This window comes from Myotis yumanensis, unplaced genomic scaffold (genome assembly GCF_028538775.1).
Source record: "Myotis yumanensis isolate MYYU_CA2020_CCGP unplaced genomic scaffold, mMyoYum1.0.hap1 SCAF_8, whole genome shotgun sequence".
NCBI lineage: Eukaryota > Metazoa > Chordata > Mammalia > Chiroptera > Vespertilionidae > Myotis > Myotis yumanensis.
Window position 1 is genome coordinate 66,041,450 of NW_027223759.1, and position 11,773 is coordinate 66,053,222.

An 11,773-nucleotide genomic window follows, 5' to 3' on the forward strand; every position below is an offset into this window, starting at 1 on the left:
GAGATCATTTTCAGATCTTCAGAAGTTTCTAGAACAATATAGAGATTTCAGAGATAATCTTTCCCAACTTATTTTCCCAGGCTTTATTTAAAAGCAAAGCTAAGCATTCTAATCAGAGCATCCGATTTTTGAGGGTGGAGAGGAAAGCCTCTAATAAATTTGGTAGGCTACGGATTTAATTCCACAGCACTGACCATTACATTCTTCTTTTCTAACAGATGCCAGCCATTAAATTGGAAAATTGAAATTGAAGATAAAAGGTGGTATATGTGTATCCAGCTAGTGGGTGATATTAACCAGATTTTTCTCCATCATGGCTCATTTGCATCGTGAATACTCTGAAAAAAAAAAAAACAAAAAACACAGCTTTTGTGGACTTTTTGCTGGGTTTATTGCTCCTACAATGCAATGCTATTCAAAGAGTCTGATTGTGTATTCAGATATCACATACATATTGCCCTGGGTCTGGGATTTCCTGTTACTATGAATGATAAAGATTCTTTCCTATTTAACATACAATTCACTCATTGTGCCCACTTATGTGAAAGGGCACCTCTGTGGGATATATGTAAGCAGGGGAAGAGACCAAGAAATGATGTTTTGGCCGATTATTCAAAAAAGGTACATTTAGTAAGGGGATGAAGAGAAATGAACAGTGGGGGTTGTCTCATAAAGAAACTGACTTCAGTTTGAGATGGGATGGTTTGGAAATTGATCTGTAATTTAGGGCCTTCTGAGCTACATTTTTAAAGAGTTTCCCTAACCTTAATTTAATCCATTTTCCGGAATCTAAAATGCCCCTTTCAGTCCTCTCAGTCCAATTTTATTTTTAGAAATCAGGGACTTGAAGAATGTTCAGAGACACAATTCACATTTAGAAAGCCAAGCCCTCTTTAAATCTGGACATAAAGATGGGAGGAGAATAGTTTAGAACCACCTTACTTTCAGTCTGGTCTTTGGACCAGCGGCTTTGGAATCATTTGGAAGCTTATTAGAAATGCGTAAGCTCAGGCCCCACCTCCCTCCAGACCCACTGCATCAGAACCTGCAGTGCCACAGGACCCCATGGGACTTTGTATTCATGTCAAAGTTTAGGAAACACTAACTTGGAAAATACCCAGTTAACAAAACCAGCTTACTGTTGTCTTAGAATGGGAAAGCAACGATTGAGTGGTCTTGTTTTATATCTCACATCTTCTGAACAGAGCATCTCAACCAGAGCATGAGTGTCAGTCACTTGAGGTCCAGATTTTCCTATCTTAACTCTATTTAGGGATCCGTTTACACAATAATAAAGGATTTAAAAAACAAAACAAAACCGGACAGATGGCCAAACAGAAGAAAAAATCAGTAGGGTGCGGCAATTTTAGGGATGACTGAATCTTAAAGATCATTTAGTTCCTCGGTTCCCCTGGATAGGCAGCCAGTGGCAATGGCCTTACATATTATGCTTCCATCAGGACTCGGTGTCCTGAAAAGCTTTGCACATAAAACCTGGCGTTGCAGCTCTTCTGAAGCTGAAAGCAAAAAAATCCCCGATAAGACTAAGCACCAAAATTTTGGAAATGTGGTTACCAGCAGCAGAATGGAAGCAAATTAAGCTTTTGAGCTCCAGTGAGTTTTCAATTGTTCTACAAGCTTTCCTGTTAAAATGAGTCTGAAAGTTTTGAAAATATATTAGAAGCATTTAAAAACAATTTAATCAATTATTACTATTAAAAATGCCCCATATTTTTTTAATGTGAAAATAACCTATGTTACTGTATCCATCCCCTTTGGCAAACCTCTTAAGCAAAAAAAATTTCAATAATTGTATTCTAGTTGCAATATCCTACATGACATAAGAATCCCCCATTTATGTTAAATAGCAATTAATAAATTTCAAAAGTTATGGAATTACCCTTTAACAATAAAGTTTAATCCAAATTCCCTAAGGTATCCAAAGAGATTTAAACAGTAAACTGAAACACTGTATAGTAGGTCCTTGAATAACGTTGTTTCCTTATAACATTGAGGAGAAGGGAAAAAATGGATTCCCAGATGGGACCACTGTCTGTGTGGAGTTTGCCCATTGCCCACTTCTGTGTGGGTTTTCTTCCTGGGACTCTGGTTTCCTCCCACGGTCCAAAGATGTGCATGTGAGGTGAATCGGTGTGTCTATATTGTCCCTGTTTGAGGGAGTGTGAGTGTGGGTGTGGGTGTGGGTGTGAATAACCCTGTGTTGGCAGGTGCCTTCCAAGGTGGCTTCTCCTTGTGCTCTGAGCTGTCAGGATAGGCTCCAGCCACCTGTGATCCTGACCTGGAATAAGTAGGTTGGAAAATAATGATCTTATTTGTTTTTATTAATATTTCTTAAATGCATGTATAGCTCATATTTATTTCAGTGTTTAATATTAGGAGTGTTTTCGGTCTTTATTTAGAAGTTTGGTGACCAAAAATATTTCATAGGTACTTAACCCGTTTATGTCAATTAGCCTATAGTAAAATTGGTTTGGTTATGCATTGTTTTACTGAAAGTCAGTTTCTAAGAACATTTCAATGCCCTTAAGTGAAAACTTAATGTATTATGCACTATATTCTAGAACCCAATGTGAGATGTTTCAGGTAGAGAAGAAATGCAATTAGTTACTTATTGCCACAAATTTTAACCAGAATATGGGCAGTGACATCAAATTCTGGTTCTAGTTCACACTCATTTATACTCAATAGTAGAGAACTACTCTCTAAAATGGATTCAAGACAGTAGAAGTGCTTTAGTCAGTTGTTTTACTAAGAGAAAAGTTAATTAAGGTGGAAAGACTCTGGGTATTCAAAAGAGTCATTAGACTTTGCTGTTGACACTATAAGAATCTTTCTTATGAATTATCTTAGTTGCCACCAGCATAAGGCCTGCACCACGACTAGCCTGGACTATCTCTTCCACTTCCCCTATACTGAACCTTTGCAAATAGTCTATCTATAAAGAAACCTTTTTGGAAATATCAAATTTATGTATGCATATGTTTTATTTTGAGACCCTGACATATTCAGATATATATAAAAACAATTTTAAAATTTTAAAAGAAGATTTAAATGAAAGGAAGTGAGGTGTTTGTCAACTCACTTGTTAGCAGCAGACCTGGGTGGAAATCTTCTGATTTACACTCCCAACATGTCTCCTTTTCTCTATATTGAAGTGTGAGATTAGATGCAGAAAGAATTACTTCCTGAGTATCTTTTCCCCTCAATTAATGCAAAGAGAATTAGGCTGTTTCTCTGGAGGCTATTCCCTGCTTCAGGTCATTTTCCTCTGAAAGGCAGTCAATGGTTCAAGGTCAGACCACACACCATAGTGTCCACTTGAAATAGGAAAGCATGATTTCCCTTAATAGTATCACCTTGAATTTGACTCAAATATAGTTCATGACACACTTAATGCCAGTGATTTTTCATGACTCTGTGCCTTTTTCTACTTTCTAAAGTGATGCTAGATACAGGAAGGAAAGAGAAGTTGATATCAGGTTACTTCCACAAAAGCACACATGGTATCATTGGTAAAATATTATTGAGACCATCAGTTTTTACTTTAATACTAGAGGCCCGGTGCACGAAATTCATGCATGGGGGGGGGGGTCCCTCAGCCAGGCCTGCTCTCTCTCGCAGTCCAGGAGCCCTCAGGGGATGTCCAACTGACAGCTTAAGCCAGCAGTCAGACATCCTTAGCGCTGCAGCAGAGGCAAGAGAGGCTCCCACTACTGCCACTGCGATTGCCAGCCACTGGCTGAGCAGCACTCCCCCTGCGGGTGTGCACTGACCACCAGAGGACAGCTCCTGCGTTGAGCATCTGCCCCCTGGTGGTCAGTGCGCATCATAGTGACCCGTTGTTGATTTGCATATTAGCCTTTTATTATATAGGACATTGTTTACAGATACCATGTAATAATAAACCCTTCAACAAAGTAATTGTGGAGTAAAAAATCAATTATCTACATAATATATACACATAAATACTTATATATTTCCACACATATAACCCTCATATATACAAATACACATATGCATACATTGATTCTGTCATCCATCAGATGTGTATTGAGATTCACTGCAGCCCTAACACTAAGTTCTCTACTTTAGGATGGGCAGAAATTCTCCCTTTACAAACTTCTGGAAATTCAGAGGTGACAACATAGTCTTGGAAACTAAGGCAGGGGAAAGAGTATATTAGGTCCTTAAAAAAAAACACTTGATGATTAATTGAGCAAAATTACTAGTAGTGAGCTTGTCCAGAATCCATGCTTATCATTCCAACATTTTAATATCATTATTTTCTGTCATAAATCCACAGGTGCTCAAGAAGACTTTTTTAAAATGTAAGTGCCCAGAGAGATTTTTTTAAAAAAACTTCATCAGTTAACACATCTAGGGAGTATCCAACTACAGACTAAGGAGACTTTATGATAGGGTACCAGATAATGCCACAGAGAGGGGGCAGACTTAACAGGAAATGAAGGTAAATGGCCACTAAGTCAAACTTAATTTCTCTCAGGATAACCTGGGCCTCAGGCTATGAGCATCCAAAGCCCTATTTGTTTTCTTTAAAAAACCTCATTAAATAATTATGGAGTCACTTTTTTTTTTTTTTTTTTAAGAGAGAAAGAGAAAGGGAGAGAGAGATAGAAACATTGATGATGAGGGGAAATCATTGATTGGCTGCCTCCTGCATGCCCCACACTGGGAATCGAGCCCACAACCTGGGCATGTGCCCTGACTGGAAACCAACCATGACCTCCAGGGTCATAGGTCAACATACAACCACTGAGCCATCTGGCCAGGCTATGAGGATCACTTTAAACTCCTGATTTTTTTAAAAAAGGGAATCATTCTTCCGGTTGTTTTTTTTTTTTTTAATCTTACATTGAGGAGGTGCAATCGGTACTGCAGTGACAGTCCTAGGCAGAATGTCCTTCTTAGGCCTATGAGTGAGGTCTGCCCCTAAACCCTTGGAGCAGAAATCAGCATCTACAAAGGAGGTGAAGGAGGCCTGGGGACAGAATTGTGGATAAGGTAGATAGGCTTGAAAAGCCGCTGTGCAGGAACCAACAAAGTCATAGAACTGGGGTTTTGGGTAGCATGCTGAGTGGAAGTAAGAGTGAAAGAGTCTCTTTCTTGGTCAGGGACCAAATTGAACACGTTTACAAAGACCAGTTAAGGCATCTGACATGAAGCAGTTGCTGCTGCTTTGGGGGCCCAGTTGCCTTTTCACACATGGTTTAGTTTATATTATGTTCCTGGTTGAATAACAATAAACTGAGGTGGAACAAAAAAGCAATTGCACTTCCTCCATATTTGCCCAAGTTGACTCACTTCTCACCCCCTACCCCTTTGGATTGAACTAACTCCATTTTCTTTGCTCCACTCCCTGCTTTTTTTTCCCCCCTCCTAAAAGAAGAAGAAGACAGTGACTTTAAACAAATTCAAGTCCATCACTGACTCAGAGAAGAATTAGAAGGTATCTTAACTATTCATCCTCAACTTTAGGGAGGTGTTCATCAATGTATCATTGTCAGAGATTTAGGAATGCAGTTTTTCCCAGAATTCTCAATGAATCTCAGCAGGTGAGAATTAGTGACTACACAGTATAGCCATTTAAAATTTTTCCTTTCTTCTTCCTGAACAGAGCTGTATTGGTTTAAACTGGAAAACATGACATTGACAAAAAATAAATAAATTAATTAATTAAAATAAATAAATAAATAAAACTTCACTTGTGTGAAGAGAAAACTTTTTATTAATCATAACCATTTATGAGTGTGCATGTGTGTTTTCATTTCAATTCCCTTTGATATCATGTGACCATAACTTTAAGGACTCCTTAAAATCCATGTCAAAAAAAAAATGTTTTTCTCCTTTGATTATAAAAGCACTGAATTCTAATGATAGGCATTTGAAAAATATAAAGAGAAATGAAAACAATAGCCTGTAATGCTACTCTTGAAAAGATTGCTATTAATACTTTGATGTATTTCTTTCAAGAATTATTTTTATTTATTTTTATTTATTTGTTTATTTATTTCTACATGAAGGCTACTTTTATTAAATGATTGAACCATGTAATTGTCAAGATTACTATGTACAGGTAAGAGAGGTGAAGCTTCATTTCTTGGTCTCTTCCTCCTGGGCAGTCTTGATGATTCCCTCCTTCTTGGCCTGGAGCCACTCTTCAAGGCACTTGGGAGCTTCCTTGGTCTTAGACCTGTGAGCCTTGGCCTCGTCAGCCAGAAGCTTCTTTGCAGCCTTGTTTGCCTTCAGCGTTTGGAGGTATTCCATGAGAATCCACTAGTTTTTGAACATGTTATCCTTCACTTACAGGTACAGGCTGTGGTACATGTGGCGGTCAACCTTAGATTCACGGTATCTTCTAAGTAGCCAGCAAAGAATTCTCATCCTCGGCGTCCAGGTTATTGTCTCAGGCATTCTAGCATTGGCAGTACTGTTTCACTTACCTATGCCCCTGTGCCTGCCCTTCCTCAGGGTCAAGGGGTTTTTCTAGCATTGAGCCTGGGCATGGATAGTCACAGGCTTCGGGAAGATCAGCCCATCTTTGATCAGCCTCCCAATCTGCTGATGGGAGTTGGCACTGGTGATTTCATTGGTCTCATTTGGTCCAACCAGACCTTCTTTTCGCCATAGCAGAGGACACTGGAGGCAAGCCTCTTTTTTTAAATATATATTTTATTGATTTCAAAGAGGAAGAGAGAGAGAGAGAGAGAGAGAGAGCGAGAGATAAACATCAATGATGAAAAAGAATCATTGATCAGCTGCCTCCTGCACGCTCCCCATTGGGGATGGAGCCCACAATCCCTGCATGTGCCCTGACCAGGAATCCAAATGTGACCTCCTGGTTCATAGGTTGATGCTCAACCACTGAGCCAAGCCAACCAGGGGAGGGAAGCCTCTTCTGAAGCCTGAGCATGGTCATGGCTGCAGCCACAGTGGCCTGAAGTATTATTTTTAATTATTACTCCTATACTAGAGGCCCGGTGCACTGAATTGTGTACTGGTGGGGTCCCTCGGCCTGGCCTGTGAGGACCAGGCAAAAACCAGCTCTCCACCATCCCCCGAGGAGTCCTGGATTTCGAGAGGGCTGTTTTTGGGTGACACACCCCGGAATCGGGCTCTCTCCTCTCTGGTTCCAGGTGCATCACCTGAGAACTGCAGCTGCCAAGTCACCGCAGCTCCGCAGCTCCTGTGTTGAACTTCTGCCCGCTGGTGGTCATTGCATGTCATAGCTATAGGTTGAACAGTCAAACGGTTGGATGGTCACTTAGGCTTTTATATATATGGATAACGACATAAGCCCAAAACACATTGTGGTGTATGTAAAATTTTACAAGATTATTATCTAATTTAACTGTTTTTACATACTTTTTTTCTATTTTTGCATATTTTGGGTAACATTTTAGTTGAGTTTATGCATGGGACTAATTTCAACCAATTATCTCTTTAATGAGCACTCACTTTTCCAATAGTTTATAATTATAAACAATGCTGCAATAAACATGTTTTTGCTTATTTCTGACAAATTTTAAAGATACATTTCTGGAAGGGAAAATAATGAAACCAAAGTTTAGGCATAACAATTTTTAAAGTAAAAAACAAATATTTCCAAATACCTTTCCATAAAGTTTGTGAAAACTAATATTCCTACCAGTGGTTTAAAAGAGGCCCATCCTAGAAAAAATATTTTTGTAAAAAACAAAAAACAAAAAAACAACACAAACAAAATATATTTGATCTGTACTAGTTGAATTGTAATGAGGATAAAATTTTAGTAAAACATTGGTTAACTCTATTTCTTATTTTGTGGATTCTGTTCATTTATTTTTAATATTTATTAGATAGTGGTATTTTTTTGTTGGACTCAAACTATAAATTATAAACAATACCATAAATCTATTATAAAAATAGTAAAATTTGCCTTAGTTTTTGTTTACTTTGTAACTTTAATATGTTACTTTGACATTTAGAAATTTAATTTAATGTTATAAAACCTCTTGATTTCTCATTTGTGAGTTCCTTCATTGCTTAGAAATTTAGAGATTCTACACAATCATAGATTTTATATTTATCTAAAATGTTCTATTAGATGTTTTAATTTAACATTTTAAGCAATAAGGAAATACTTTTAGCAATGGATAGAGACAAATAATTATCTAGAAATGTTTAACTAACATTTCAGCATCATTTAGTAAGCATTCATGCAAGAAACTATTGAATCATGATGTCAATTTAATCTTATTCCAAATTCTTGTTTTGGTGTTTTTCTGAGCCATGAGTCTATCTTGATCTGTTTTTTATTTTTTTATATCATAGCAATTCACACTTTCAGATTATAAAGCTGAACAATACATTTTAATATTTTATAGCTCAGAGGTCCACCAGCTCTTTTTTTTTTAAGGTGTCATGAGTGGCTTTTTGCATTTAATTCAAATGTGCATTTTTATGTTTATAGAGCATCAACTTAGCCTTTTTGCTTTAAATTACTCTTCTTAGATTGTTTTTTTTTGAGGTGATATATTTTACTATTATCAAATGTGTAACTAATAAATTTCAAGATTAAACTTTTGAAAAGACATACCAGTGAAGTTTTGTGCCCATTGTCACTCAACACGCCAGTGAATTATAGATCTGGAATCAGAACTCATGTTATTACAAATTTCCAGCCTGATGCTTCACCCACTGAAATTCATAGCTGTATTGTTTATAGGCTGAGAAAGGCCCCGCTATGGGGCTCCTGGCTCACAGGGAGCTTTTCCTATGCACTGTGGAGAGGGAGCCTCCCTATTGGCTTGTTATAGTTTCTTAAAGCCTCCATCCCAGAAAAAGAAGGCACACAGGACAATACCCTGGCCATGCCATCTTATCTTTGTGAGTTGGAAGGTAAAATAATGTTCAAAATCTCTATTGAGAATGCTATTACAGAAATAGATAGTCTCTCAGAGGGTAGGTGGAGGTTGAAAAGGGCAAGTTCCTGGAATGTTATGGGGCCTAATGATATGTCTGTGATATAAAACAGTTTCTGATGTTTTCCAAATGGGTTATTGTTCATGTTTAAGTGATTACAGCAGTGATTTAAGCCAAACTAAATACTCTCTTTCCATGGTTTACTTCAACTCATTCTAATCCCTATTCATGCAAACCTGTCCAATTTTGATTTTTCTCCTTATGTGGGTATTTGGCCATGTGGGCAAAATTTACTGGGTGAAAATAGTGTGGAAACACAAAAACAAACCAACAAAAAGAACAATGCAGGCAAAACTGTGTGGTTGGTAGGAGGTGGGGGGCAGGATTGATTGCAAATGTTCTAAGTGAAAAATGACACATCTGACTGGGCATCAGAAGTCATTTCTTGCCAATAAAATTTCTGAAGCTGTGGAATCATCTCGAAAAGAAATGATTGAAATCTCTTGTCTGAGCCACTTACAATTGCACCTAATAAAGCTTCTGAGAGCTCTATACTGTTAGTAAGAGATGATGACCTAATAAGTTCAGTCCATTGATTCTGTGATAGTCTTGGCAAGACCTACTCATGGAATAACTTCATAATCAAATCTAAGATACCCTAAAAGCACTATATAAATTCATGTCTTCAATGTGAGATGACTATTAGATACATCTTTGTATTTTAAAAAAATACTTTTTTTTCTCACAAAAGAATGTATTCATTCTTAACACTGGAGAAATGATTTGAAAAAATAAAATACAAACACAAAACAGTGATATATCAAACTATAATATACAACAGCCTGGATGCTTTGTTGCAGCTGTTGGTGGTGTTGTTTCAGAAATATAAAACCATGTTAGAGACCCAATTATTATTTTATCAAAATAAAAGTGAAGGAGAAAGAAGATAATACTCTAAGCTGACAATTTGTATATTACACTTCAATGTGATGTGATTTAAAACAGCTGATCTATTAAACACTAAAATTAGACTTTACAAGCAAATAACCAATTCTACCTTGACTTTAGCATTGCCTCTGGCACCTTTGTAATATGAATATCTGAACAAAAATTATAAGAGCCTCCCTTTTGGTGCCTGGGAAATGTACTATTAGATATTCAAGGCTAGGATTTCCAGTATGAAAAGTAACATAGGTCTGACTGAGACTTGTGTAGTTCTACAAAAAGATGCAATTGGCAGCTCCCCCTTTTACCAAATATTGATTCCTTTTCTAAGTCCTTTTATGTTCTAAATTAACCCCGGAATTTCCACCTTGACTTCTTTAGTTTCAATGAGAAATGACACACAGACACTTGCCTGTTAAACTGTCATGTGGGACAGAATTTGGTTTCTGTCATCATAAGCTCAGAACCCTGTAGAGAGCTTCCAAGTGGTAGAAGGAAAGGAAATTGGGTGGAAGAACTGAAGATATTTTTCTCTTATGAATTAACACAAATACAGATTTATAGCCTACACATGTGTTTTGTTTTTACTGATGGTTGTAACTAGGGACACCTGTAAGACAGAGCCAAAGGGGAAGAATGAAAAATAAATGGAAGAAAAATGTAATAATAAGCTGCACTTCAGGGCTTGATTTGAAGCCTAGTATGTGGGACTTTAAAATGTGCCTTTCCTGGAAAATGTTTTATCATTTAGCTTATGTAATTTAGCATACAGTATGAAAAGCTGAAATATAACACCATTTTTAAAAAAGATGTTTTCAGTATTTCCAACAGAAATGTTGAGCTAAGTGTAGAATTTGTGGGATCAGTTAGCTTATAAATAATGATCCTTTATGCTGGCATTGGGAAACCCGTGTTCTCACAGATAGTTCAATAAAGCAATTAATATCAGTAAATGCTGAAGAAATGCCCTAGCTGGTTTGGCTCACTGGATAGAGCATTGGCCTGGGGACTGAAGAGTCCCAGGTTTGATTCTGGTCAAGCGCATGTACCTTGGTTGCAGGCACATCCCCAGTAGGAGGTGTGCAGGAGGCAGCTGATCAATGCTTCTCTCTCATCAATGTTTCTAACTCTCTATCCCTCTCCCTTCCTCTCTGTAAAAAATCAATAAAATATATTTTTTAAAAATGCTGAAGAAGGCAAATCTCTGTTCACTTTTGTCTGGACTAGATAATATGAGAAAAATCCTACGCCTCTCCTGGAGCATTTAACCTTCTCATAGGGAGGCATTCTAATGAGAGGGAAATAAAAAATGTTTTTGACATATGGTCCTCATGTCATACACTGTCTACTTTCTATAACATAATTGACCTTTCTTCTTCCTCCAGAAATTTTCAAAGTGGTTTTCTTTTTAAATCAGGTTTGCGTGACAAACTCATATTGTATATATACCTTAGCATTTTTTCTAATATCCCTAAATTTACTTTCTGTATAGATGAATTTCCTTAAAGGAAACATGACTTCCAATCTTCCGATAGAAGATTGGGGGAACTTTGCTAGTTCTCCCAAACTGACAAACCCATTCTGTTTTTTAATAAATTTGAGCAGGGGGATGTTTGAAAGAAAGAAATTTTTCTGTGCCATGGCATGTTTTACCGACTCTCTTGAAAGCAGGCTACACAATGAAAAATGCTTTGTCAAGGTGATGGGTATAATAGATCCCATTTATAGATACAGACTTGTGCATTCAAACTTCCAAAGACCAACAGGCAGTAAACCAGTGTCAGAGAACAGCCCTGAACTTTCACTACATTTGGCAAAATTTTTGTGATTTCACATACAAGCAGTAAAAAGCATAAAAGAAATTATCCTGTAGCGTCCAGGAAAT

At 37.3% G+C, this 11,773-nt stretch overlaps 1 pseudogene; it reads right to left on the reverse strand.

Annotated features, from left to right (window-relative positions):
- Window positions 1–6,132: 6,132 nt before the first annotated feature.
- On the reverse strand, window positions 6,133–6,958 carry LOC139015701 (large ribosomal subunit protein eL19-like; annotated as a pseudogene).
- Window positions 6,959–11,773: the final 4,815 nt, after the last annotated feature.